At 45.0% G+C, this 12,087-nt stretch overlaps 1 protein-coding gene across 3 annotated transcripts in view; it reads right to left on the bottom strand.

Moving 5' to 3' along the window:
* The window catches only part of DDX6 (DEAD-box helicase 6), a 43,000-nt gene extending 40,942 nt beyond the window's left edge, over window positions 1–2,058 (bottom strand). The window contains exon 1 of one of the 3 annotated variants that reach the window (XM_027835499.1): window positions 1,962–2,058. The gene's annotated coding sequence lies outside the window, so the exon portion shown is untranslated. Of the gene's footprint in view, window positions 1–1,164; window positions 1,238–1,467; window positions 1,528–1,961 lie in introns of those variants that run through there. The other 2 variants (XM_027835498.1, XM_027835500.1) reach the window with 2 other exon arrangements.
* Between the last annotated feature and the right edge of the window lie 10,029 nt (window positions 2,059–12,087).

Genomic DNA, 12,087 nt, shown 5'->3' with positions numbered 1-12,087 from the left:
GTTAGCAAAGTGCTGAGAGGATGAAAAGGACAACCTATATAGTTAAATAGTATTGTTGTTGCTGTTAATAATTTGACACTCCAGCTCACACTTATACATTTCTCCCTATAGCCATACTGTGCCACACATTTGGGACCTTGGAACAACTACCCCACTCTTAACAGAGAAAGAACCTACATGGCAGTTTCACAGGAGAAAATAATATTCCTCCCACCCTTTTCCTTAGCAGCCCAATTTCCGTCTCAAAGTTTTATGCCTGTATTTTCAAAAATAAGATTGAAACGCAGACAAGTAAGGAGGCTCCCCTGGCTGAGTTAATTACAGCGTTTCCTAGATTAGAGCTCGCAAATGACAGTTTCACACCCCAAAACTCCTCGCCACCACGAGCTTTTGTTTGCTACCGCAGCGCAGTTTCCCTAAAGCTCAGGAGGAGAGTTGAGGTGGGGGCTTTAATTCTGAGGGAGGTGGTTCTGAAAGGATGGGCAAGAAAATGAAGTGGGGGACAAGTCGAAGGGAAAAGTGCACAACGACTTTTAGGGACCCCCCCCCACAGTGTGTCGGTAATTTCTTGGTTATTTTCCATCCCAAAGCCGCTTCCTTTGGCCTTAAAAACAAAAGAGGCTGGGGCCCTGCAATGGGATCTGCGCAACACTGGCGGAGCAGCCGCGGCCCCGCCAGCTCAGCCAGCGCGAAACAATGGGGATTCCCCCTCCCCCTCGGGGCCCCAAAGAGTCACCCCCCGGCCCGAGCAAGCCCCTTCCCCTCTCAACCTACTTGGGGCACTCCAGCACCCCCGACTGTCCACGCACGGGAAGAGGGTTGAGAGGGGACTGTCCACGGTGAGCCGCAGTCTGCCCCCCCCCCGGCCGCCCCAGGAGGTGGGGGGCGCCACGTCCCCTGGCCCTGAGGCCCCCACATCCCCCAGTCCCTATAAAGCTGTCAGCGGCGCGGGCCCGCTCCTCGCCCTCCTCGGCCCCCGGTCCCAGGACTCTGTTGGCCCTCGCCTCTGGATTCCGCCCCTCACAGCCCCCGCCGCCTGCTACGCTGCCCCCGAGGCCCCGGCCAGGCCTCGGGCCTCCGCCCCAGAGCGCCCCCTCCCCTGACGGGCCCAGCCCGCTTCCCGAAGCCCCGGCGCCTCGCCAGCGGCCGAGCCCGGAGCCTCACCCCACTGGCCGCGGCTGAGGCCTGTGTCACGGCGCCGAGGCCGCCGCCGCCCGGCTCCCCGGCTCCTTTATTGTTGACTCGAAGCTCCCAAGATGGCGGCGACTCCTTCCTCCCCGAAACCCTCCGCCCGCCCGCCCCCCGGCCCTGCCCTCCCCGGCCCGGCCCGGCCCGGCCCAGTCCAGCCCCAGGGCCGCCAAGGGCCCCTCAGCCGCGTCCCCTTGGGCCGCCGCGCCGTGCTCCGCCCCGGCGCGCCCGCCAGCCATCCAGCCAGCCCGCCCGGCGCCCCGGCTGCGCCTGGCCTACCTCCGCCGCTCCCCGCTCTCATGGCGCCGCCGAAGCCGCCGACCGGGCCGAGCCAACTCCGCCGCCGCGCCCCCTCCCTCGCTCGCTCGCTCGCTGCCGCCCTCCCTCTTTCCCTGCCTCCCCGCATGGCGGCGGCCGCGGCTCCTCCTCCCCTCAAGATGGCGAGAGCTCGGGCCGAGCCCGGGGCCGGGGCCGCCTACTGCGCCGCCGCCGCCGCCCCCGCCGCCGCCCCATCTACCGGGGCCCGAGTCCTCGCTGAGGAGAAAAACCGGGGGGTAGGCGCCCCCACCTCGGCGGGGCCGGGGGCCAGGGCTCCGGGGCCGGGACGTGGGGCTGCCGGGCGGGCTCGGGGCCCCTCACTGAGGGGCGTGAGGAGGGACGGGGCGCGCCCCCCAAAAGGGGCGCCGGGGCAGGCACGGCGGGGGCGCGGGCCCCCTCCCCAGGCGAAGGCGCGGACGAGGGGAGCGGGGCTGAGAATTGGGATGACCACCGACCTGATGCTTCCCGGTGGCGGGGCCTCCTGCTTGTGGCCGGAGGGAGGCACCCCCGCTCCTGGGCGGCCGAGCTGCTGCCCTCCCTGCTTCCAGCTCGGAGGTGCCCGCTCCCCATCCCCCACCCGCGCACTCCGGGGCGGCTGAGCGGCCTGCGAGGCGAGCTGCGGAGCGGGCGAGGGGGCGCGTCCTGCGGGGAGCCGCGGCGGCGGCGGCAGGGCGGGCAAGCTGCCAGCGCGGCCCCCGCCCCCAGCCGCCAAATGCCCGCTGCCCGGGTGGGAGCGGTGAGAAAGCTCGCTTTGAGACGGTGCCCGCCGCGAGAATGTGACTAAGCCAGAAAAGCTCACCAAGACTCACTCGCCCTGCACTCTACATCATCCTCCCACAGCTGACCCTCACGGCCCCCCCCCAGAGGCGTGCTCTTATTTCACAGAAGGGGAAACTGAGGCTGGTGTCCTCCTTTGACAGGGGAAACGGTCGGGGAGGCGGGAAGGGGACTTGCCCCCAGTCATACCTCCTAAGTGCCCGAGCTGGGATTCGAACCGGGGTCTTCCTGATGCTCACACAGAAAGCGCAATTAGCTTCTTGACTGGACTTCGCCTGCAAGTAGGTAGCCCTGCCTCAAGGCATTGCTAAGTGCCGAAAGGGGGGAGTCTGTCCCTCCTAAGTGAAAATAAAGAGGTAAGTTTTTAGCAGGAGAACCCCCTCCCATGACTCATATGATCATCCATAAGTTCATAGTTTTGCAGCTGGGACGGAATTTAGAGGCTGTCCAATTCTTTTAAAAAAATTTTTTTTTCAATTAACAAAAATATATTTTCCCCCCAACCACCTCCCCACTCCCCATGGGATGATCCATAACAAGTTCATAGTTTTGCAGCTGGGACAGAATTTAGAAGTTGTCCAATTCTTTCCTTTTTTTAAAAAAATTAATTTTTCTCAGCAGAAAATTATTTACCTCTACCACCTCCCAATCCCTACCCCCTGGAGGGACGGGAGGGGAGGGGAGAGGAAAGAAAGAAAAACAAAACCCTTGTAACAAGTATAATGAATCAAAACAAATTCTCATATTGGTCGTGTCCAATAATGTTTCATTCTAGTATTATTCCATCAGCTCTCTAACTCCATAAGTTTCTTCACTGGACAGTAAGCTTCTTGAAAGCAGGGACAGTCTTTTTTGCCTTTATTTTTATTCCCAGTGCTTAACACATAAGCTTCTGGTGCGTAATAGGCGCTTAATAAATATTCATTGACCTTTATGGCCGTACCTCAAAGCAAGAGATTTATGTACTTTTCAATTCAATCATACTGTTTATTAATCTCCTTGACCCTCTGCCCTTATTCATGTTTAATGGAAAAAAAATTGAGAACAGAGTTTTGTTCCAGTTTTCAAAGGTGAAAATTAAGGTCTCTAGAAAGTCAAGAAAACAAAGCTGTAACTTGGGTCTCAGCAGAAGTAGAATAGGCAGTTTGAAAAAGGTGTTCTGACAATGAATGGTCTTCATAGTATTTGTTTTTCTTCTTAAACTCTTCCATTCAGATTTGTTATTTTAAATATATGTTTTATTAATATCTTTTGTTTTTACCTCACCCAGATTTTCCTCCTGTATCTCACTCTTCTCCCTCCCAGATAGAAATCTCTTATAACAAAGATTTAAAAAAAAATTTAGCAAAATTGATCAACAAATTGATCAATAAAATATCTGACATTTTATGCAATCTTCTAAACACATGGGCCCCAATCAGCACAAAGGTACTGATGATTTCTCATCTTTCTTCTTTGGGCCAAGCTTGCTTTAAAAATTTTCAGCATTCATTTTCAGTTATTTTGTGGTTGTTATTCTTTCTATTAAAATTGTGGTCATCATGTATGTTGTCTTTCTGGCTCTGCTTACTTCACTTTATATCAGTTTGTGTAAATCTGTGCTTCTCTGTATTCATCCTATTTCTCATCTCTTATAGCAGAGTAATAATCCCATTACATTTATGTACCACAGTTTGTTTAGCCATTCACCAATCCATCCAATGCAGATTTTAATAGAACCTCAATACCTCAGAGGCAACAGAGGTCATCAACCTCTTATCTAGACAGCCCAGCCAACTTAGAATTCAGCTGTGAACCATTTGTAGGCCTCATTTGGTTCTTATCTGTTCCTGGGTGCAAAGTTAGCTGCTAGTAGGCCTTCCTAGGTTCTCAGGTGGTCTTCTCCAGTGCTAAGAAAGATTACCTACAAAGATAGTGTATCTTGGTCTAGGGAGAGTCTGCATTAGCCAGTGGTCAAAGTATAAAAACATTGTGTTCAGAAAGGTGTGCTGTCTTCCCTTTTTGGACAGAGGCTTTTAAAGTTCTATTCCCTCATTCAGCTAGTATTTTTAAAGTTATGTTTTATCTTGATTTTATGTTACTTTCATTTCCCAATATATCCCTCTCTCTTTCCGTGCTTTCCTTCAGAGAACCATCACTTATAACAACTAATAAAAAAGAAAACGGGGGGGAATCTGTTGAGCAAAATTGATGAAGTGGATTGTACCATGACACATGAAAATGAAAACTATAGAGAAACATATGATGACTTATGTAAACTAACACACAGTAAAGAAAATCAGGAAGTGATATTCACCATAGTTGCAAAAATATAAATGGAAAGAATAACAAAAATCAAAACTTAACCTGCCTTATTACTTAGCCTTGAAGAAAAGACTCCCTGTCCCTTTCTTAGCAGAAGTGGGGGACTATGGAGTTATAACAGCACATATAATTGAACTTGATTAATGTGTTTATTTTACTTTACTAGTATTTAACTAGTTCTTAGCACAGTGCCTGGCACATAGTAGGTGCTTAATAAATGCTTGTGACCTTAATAAGTATTTATGTCTGCTTCATGTAAGTCAATGTGGTAGAAGCTATGTGGAGACATAAATGTGAGACAAGATAGACCCAGTGCTCTCAGAGTTTTCAATCTAGTAGAGAGATGTTTTGCCTTGTTTTTATAGGAGGCAAAATTAGATTGTAAACTTCTTAAGGTTAGGGAGTTAGGTCACTTTATATTCCTAGTGAGCTAGTACAATGTCTTGGATATAATAGGCACTTACATATTGGTTAAATTGAACTAAGGAACTCTTAGAATTATTAGCCTTTTTTTAATTCTATATTTTCAAACCTTTTTTTATTCCTTTTTGGATTTTGAATTATGAAGTTACTAGGTAACATTTGGTGCCCTAAGTGTTGACTTGCTATTGAATAAATAGGTCTATAGAAAGATTTTTAAAAGAAGAAAAAAAAATCCACAAATAGAAATGAGGTATTCATCATCTTTGTTAAGAACACAGCAGAGTCCTTTTCTACAAGAATGAGGCATGACTAAAATATGCTGCCTGGAAATTCATTCAGAATCAGATCTTCTCAACAAGTACTATTGGCCAAACTCATATCCTGTCCTCATTTATTTGCCTAAAATAACTACAAGGAAATAAAACAAGGCACCTTAAAAATGTTTAAAATCTTTTAATATCTATTAAAATTAACATTTGGATTCTGTTCTAAACTGTTCAGGCTCAAGTCATTCCTACATCTCTGAATTAAACATATATCAAAACAATGTTTTGATTTTTAAGAAATAAAAATATTTTCAACAAATTTTTATGAACTATATGCTTCTAACTAGTAGAAAAATAATGGAATGTATGGATTTGGTTTTGTCTTCTTTGTTTATTGATTCCTTTTGTTTTTTTACATTCATTTCCAAATACCCCCTCTCCTCTCCCTTACCCTGCAGAGTTTTTCCTTGAGAAAACTAAGTTCTTTTTCTTCAAAGTAATTCCTTAAGTACGAATTTTTTTTTAAATAGTGCAGCAAAACTTGTCAATAGAATCTGACAGCATATGCAATATTCTACACCCATAGGCTCCTCTCTCTCCAACAAAGGGAAAGGGGTACAATTTCTTAGCTCTTCCAGGGGCAGGTTTGATCATTATAATTACATAGCCTTCAGTTTGATTTTATTGTTACAGATTTTTTTGAAAAGTTTCAAACTACAGTCAACCAAATTTATTCATAACCTAAGGTAGAAATGTTTTAACTCCCTGTAAAAAACAATGAGTTTTGCATTTGGAATAGGGAGGAAAGCTGATAGGGAAGGAGACCAATAAATGGAAACTTAAAAAGAGGTTTGTTAGATGAGCTTCATAGAACGTGGAAGGGACATTAGAGGTCATCTAGTTCAAACTTCTCCTATTATAGATGAGGAAAGTAAAGCTTAGAAAGGTTAAATGGTTCCCAAGGTCATACAGGTACTAAGTGGCAGAGCCTTGGACTGGAACCAGGTCCTCAGCTCCACAACCATCTTTCCATTGCTACATGTTTTCCAAGTAGAGGGATAGCGTCCCTTTTTGGTAATGCTTGCATGCAGTGATTTGCAACAAAATGTCCTGACTTGCACAAAAGTTCTTCATGTATGGCCCCCTTCCACATTTTCTTGAGGAACCTTGTTTCACCCAGACCAAATCAAAAGGGCAAAGAGTCTCTACTCTGACTGCTCTTTGGAGGCAGGAGGACATTGGTAAGGCCATTTGAAACTACTTAAAAAAAAACAAAACAGTGGAGGGAAAAATCTCAAATGAGGATGTTCCAAGTAAACAGGCTTTTTTCAGAACTGAGAGATTTTTGCCAGACACATTTTGTATCTCAGTTAAATGTGCTCTTCTCCACAGCTAACTCATGGTGAAAGGTAGGAAAATAAAGTGACAAAGAAAAGACGTCATAATATTCCTCCCAGCTGTTGGGATCTAGTTTACAAAAGTTCTGTTCCCTTCAACAACTGATAACTTCTCTCCATTCCTAGGGCAAGGTCATCCTTACTCAGCTCACCAGTTAGTCGTCTTTAATTCCCATCAGGATTCATCATAACATCTGCAGGGATCATTACTGAAAGCCTGCTACATATTAATTCTTCCCTCTCTACTTTGTTAGGTTACTCTGTACTAGTTCTTTTAACCTCTTCATGTATTTGCTAATGTTTTGTTACAACCCAGAAACTAGGGTCCAGAACTCAAAAACTCATTTAACCTTTATTAGTCGTATGATAGGGCAGCTAGGTATCACAGTGCATAGAGCACTGAGCTTAAAAGCAGGAAGACTCATCTTCCTGAGTTCAAATCTGTCCTCAGACACTTATTAAATGTGTGACCCTGGGCAAGTCACTTAACCTTGTTATCCTCAGTTTCCTTATCTGTTAAAAAAAAAAAAACTGGAGAAGGAAATGGCCACTTTAGTATCTTTGCCAAGAAAACCCCAAATGGAGTCATGGAGAATTGGATATGACTGGGATGATTCACAGCAACAAGACACATGATATGTACAAGATCCAGATTCTGAAGAAAAATGCAAAGACATTTGAGGCCAGGTTCCTGACCGTAATGGGCTTACATAAATATAGCGGGTGAATTAAGTCATGTCCCAATATACTAAAATATTAGTAGTATAAACATATTCTAAGTATAGGTTGTGTTATGAGAGTTTAGAGGAGGGAGAGTTTATTTTCAGCTGTGGGGTTCAAGTAACACTTTCTTTGAAGGAGGTAGCATTAGAACTGGACCTTGAATGATGAGTAGAATTTCAATCTGAACAGATATAGGGAAGAGCACTTCCAAACACAGGGAATGGTGTGAACGAGTGCATGGAAGTGAAAAGATGAATAAGTGTTTGGGGAATGATGATGATCATAGTATCTTTGATCTGGAACTGGAAAGGATTCCAAGGTCACTTAATCCAACCCCCTCATTTTACATATGAGAAAACAGACCTAGATATGTTAAGCAACTTGTCCAGAGACAGTAAGTTTCTGAGGCCAGAAGTGAACCCTGGAGCTATGGCTTCAGAGCCAGGCCCTTTCTAAAGTTCTATAACGTTTTCCTTTACATTCAGTAGTCCAGTTTGGCTGGAGCAGGATCCCTTTCAGTTGTATATGACTCTTCATAACCCCATTTGGGGTTTTCTTAGCAAAGATACTGGAGGAGTTTGTCATTTTCTTCTCCAGCTCATTTTACAGAAGAGGAAACTGAAGCAAACAGGGTTAAATGACTTGTCCAGGATCACCCAGCTAGTAAGTAAGTATCTGAGGCCAGATGAATCTTCCTGACTCCAGGCCCGGTGCTCTATGCACTGTGTCCTCTAACTTCCCTGCAGGATCTCTACTAGCATGAAATTAGAACTAGGAATATCGATTTAGGGCTGAAGAGACCTCAGAGGGTCACCCAGTCAACAATATCATATATTTAGAGCTGGAAAGGGCTTTAGAAATTATTTTATCAACCCTTTCATTTTGTAATTGAGGAAACTGAGGCCCTGAATAGAATCTTGCCCCAAGTCACATGGGTAATAGGAAGTAGCTGAGCTGGGGTTGGAATCCAGATCATCCAGACTCCCAATACTGCATTTCCCCCTCCCCCCCACCACGACTGTTTAAACAACGGGCTTTTAAAGTTTAAGAGTGTGGCATTTATACTTCAGCCACTTGAAATTTTTGAGCCCTGGAAGTATGGTTATAATCTAAGAAACAGCTCTCTGTGGGGCAGTTGGTGTTTTTCCTGTGTGAGATAACTTGTTTATTGAAGCTGTTGTTCTTGTTCAATTATGTCCGACTCTACGTGACCCCATGGACTTTGTCCATGGATTTTTCTTGGCAAAGATATTAGAGTGTTTTGCCTTTTCCTTCTCCAATGCACATTTTATAGATGAGGAACTAAGGCAAATAGAGGTTAAGTGACTTGCCCAGGGTCACATAGCTACTAGGTGTCTAAGATCTTCCAGACTCCAGGCCCAGTGCTCTGTCCATTGTGACAACTAGCTCATTGAAGCTTGCTACTTTCAAATTTAGTTTAGAGTACATTGGTGATTGATAACTTAAGAGAGAGAAATACAGATCAGTGATTCTGGGGATCTGACTTTTTTTTTTAAGCTGATGAATCAATTGCTACAAATTTGTCTTCCACTCAGGATCAGCAGCCTAGAGAAGGATAATTGTTTGTAGCCTCCCAGCATGGGGGTTCATAGAGGCAGAGGCAGAAGAGGCCTTAAGAGATCAAGATATAGGGCATATAACAGGGAACCAGACAATAGACACCTACTGCTAAGTAATAAGCTTAGTAGATTGGAAAAAGTGGAGTAGGAAAAACTCAAATGAGCAGAATCCTTTTTTTCACTTTTCTCTTTTTCTGCTTATGGAAGCCACCACAGTGTCTTGGGAAGTCTGAGTTTCCCCATTCTCATGGGAGTACTTTCTGTGCCTCCCTGGAGAGTTTGGTTAGCTCCATGGGACACCCAGTGGGCCTGAATCTATATTCCCTAAGGAGGGGTACAGCTGTGATTGTCACTGATTATAGCTATCCAAGGCCACAGGAGAGTTAAGTGCAGAGATCCAGGGTATTCATAGACCCAAGGGGAATACACCTGTAATGTTAGTGCCCATGTTCTAAGCTTCCTGCTACTTGTGGGAATAGATCATCACATACAGGTTCCCTCAAACCTTGGGGACAGTTGCAGCAGAGGCCCCAGGTTCTTGATAATCATATTCCTGAAGGACTTCTTTCTCCTAGGAAGCAAAGATAGGATTATTAGCATAAATTAGCAAATTGTGAAAAGGTGCCTAGCCCTAGTTTCCCGCCAGGGACAAGCTTGAGACACCTTGCTCATCACTGGAAACTTAACTGGTCTTAAGTATGTGCACTTGTTGTCCAAGAGAGCTAATTCTAGATGAAGGTCCTCAATTTCTTCAGTGTTGAAACACCACTCTTCTCTAGGGGGAAACATTCCTGATTTTCTCAACCATTCTTAATTTAACACCAGCTATTATATGGGAATTTCTATATCCTTATAACTATTCCCTTAGTGATTCCAACTTGGTAAGCTTAATTTCATTATCCAAAATGCTTAACAAGACCAGCAGTGAGACCAGCCATCTAGTGAGAAAGACCTAGTCAGGGGTGGGGAATCTGCCACCTTAAGGCCACATGTGGTTTCCTACCCCTGAGTCCTAGGTTCAAGTGCTAACTGATGCATACTAGCTGTGGGACCATGAACAAGTCAACTGGCTCTATCCCTTGTCTCTGCTCATCTTCAATGGTTTTTCCCCATGCGTGGAATTCTCTCTTCATTTCTGGCTCCTGGCTTCCCTGGTGTCCTTAATGTCCCAGCTAAAATCCCGCCTTCTGGGGTAAGCTTTTTGTTATCCTCTTTAATTCTATTGCCCTTTCCTCTGTTGATTATTTCCAATTTATCCTTTATATAGTTTGTTTGTATGTAGGTGTTTGCATGTTGTTTTCCCCAATAGACTGTGAGCTCCTCGGGGACATTCTCTCTATCCTCAGCTGCTTAGCACTGTGTCTGACACACAATAGGTGCTTAATAAATTCTATTGACATGATCTCTTAGTGTCCTCATCATCTCTCTAAGACTGTAAATCCCAGAACTATAGATCTTTATTAGTGAAGGGAGTTTCCTTACCAGAAGGCCCTTGTATCAATGAAATCACAACTTCAGACCCCTCTCCCTATAAAAATTCAATATATGACATATCTAAGATATTTGTTTTGCTAGTAATTTAATCTCTCAGAAGATGCAGGAAACAATGAAAGGAACTTGCTATTTAAATTTAAATCTGTCCAATAAGGAACTGATTGGAAAAGCAGAAGAGAAGAAAACCCAGGGAAAAACTGATGCTCTCATCTTAGAATTTATAATTGTGAAGGCAGGACACACTGTTGGTTGGATATGTGACAAGGACTTTGAGGAATCATATTTCAAACAATTCAGAGGCAAGAAATCATAGAGCTCCTTGAGAGGCAATTCTTGCCTTGAAACTAGTCCTATGACCATGGGCAAATCACTTCATTTCTTTTAAGCCTTTCATTTCTTACCTCTTAAAAGGGAATATGAGAGAATGCTTCTATTATCCATCCATCTGACAGGGTTGTGAGGAAAACACTTTGTAAACTTTAAAACAATATATAAATATAAGCTATTATTATATGATCTCACAGCCAAAAACTCTAAAAGGAAATATGGCTTAAGAGGAATGGAACTCTCTAAAAAAATGAAATTCTGACAACACAGCCCCAGATCATGAGAAAGAAAAAGGTGAAAGCAATTTAAAATCTGTATAATCTTAGGCAAGTTACTACCTCTCTGGATTTCAGGTTCCTTATCTATAAAATGAGAGGGTTGAACCAGATGATCCCTAAGGTCCCTTACATCTCTAAGGATTCCTAAGATCCCATGATCTCATGATTCACTCCTGAATATTTATTAACATGCTTTGGAGTAAGAAGGGCAACTAGAATGTCAGAGGGAGCCAAGATGGCTGAGTAAGAGCAGGGACTTGCTTGAGCTCTCCCCCAGACCCCTCCAAATGCCTGTAAAAAAAAATGACCCTAAACAAATTCTAAAGCAGCAGAACCCACAAAATGACAGAGTGAAACAAATTTTCAGCCCAAGACAACCTGGATGGTTGATTGGAAAGGTCTATTGGAAAGGGCTAGGAGAGGAGCACAGTTCAGCGTGGGCGTGCAGGCAGAGACCAGGCCTCAGTGAACCTGGAGCAGGCCTTAGAGGACTGAATTGCAGGCAACTGTGGCGGTTTCCAGACTTCTCAACCCACAAACGTTAAAGACAACTTAGAAGGTCGGTAGGAAAGGTCTGTGACCACGGTGAGAGAGAAGCTTAGTCCCAGCCCCAATCCCTGTGCAGCCCTGGGTCAACGGCTACTTCCTGAATTCTGGCCCACAGACAATGGGGGAATCAAGTGACTGATCAGAGGGTAATTGCAGGGATCTCTTTGCTGGTGCTGAGTCAGGAATCTCTTGCTTTGCCTGTGCTTGGATCTGGGTCACAGTTCTGGGTGGCAGTCCTAGGGCAAGGAGGAGCACTGGCATGGTGGAGCTTATAGTGGCAGTGGAGAGGGAATCTTCCTCACAGTTCCAAGGCAGAAAAGAGTGCTTGTGGTCACTCATAGACCAGAGCACAGGCCAGGAAAAGAGTGAACACCTCACCCTTGATCATACCACCTTGGAAGAATAGAAATTTACAGGTCCCTAGAAGTATCTCTGAAAACAGCTGCACAAAACCCCTGAAGCT

This window comes from Vombatus ursinus, unplaced genomic scaffold (assembly GCF_900497805.2).
Source record: "Vombatus ursinus unplaced genomic scaffold, bare-nosed wombat genome assembly UNPS02014816.1, whole genome shotgun sequence".
Taxonomy (NCBI): Eukaryota; Metazoa; Chordata; class Mammalia; order Diprotodontia; family Vombatidae; genus Vombatus; species Vombatus ursinus.
This window is presented reverse-complemented; position numbering and strand designations above follow the sequence as displayed.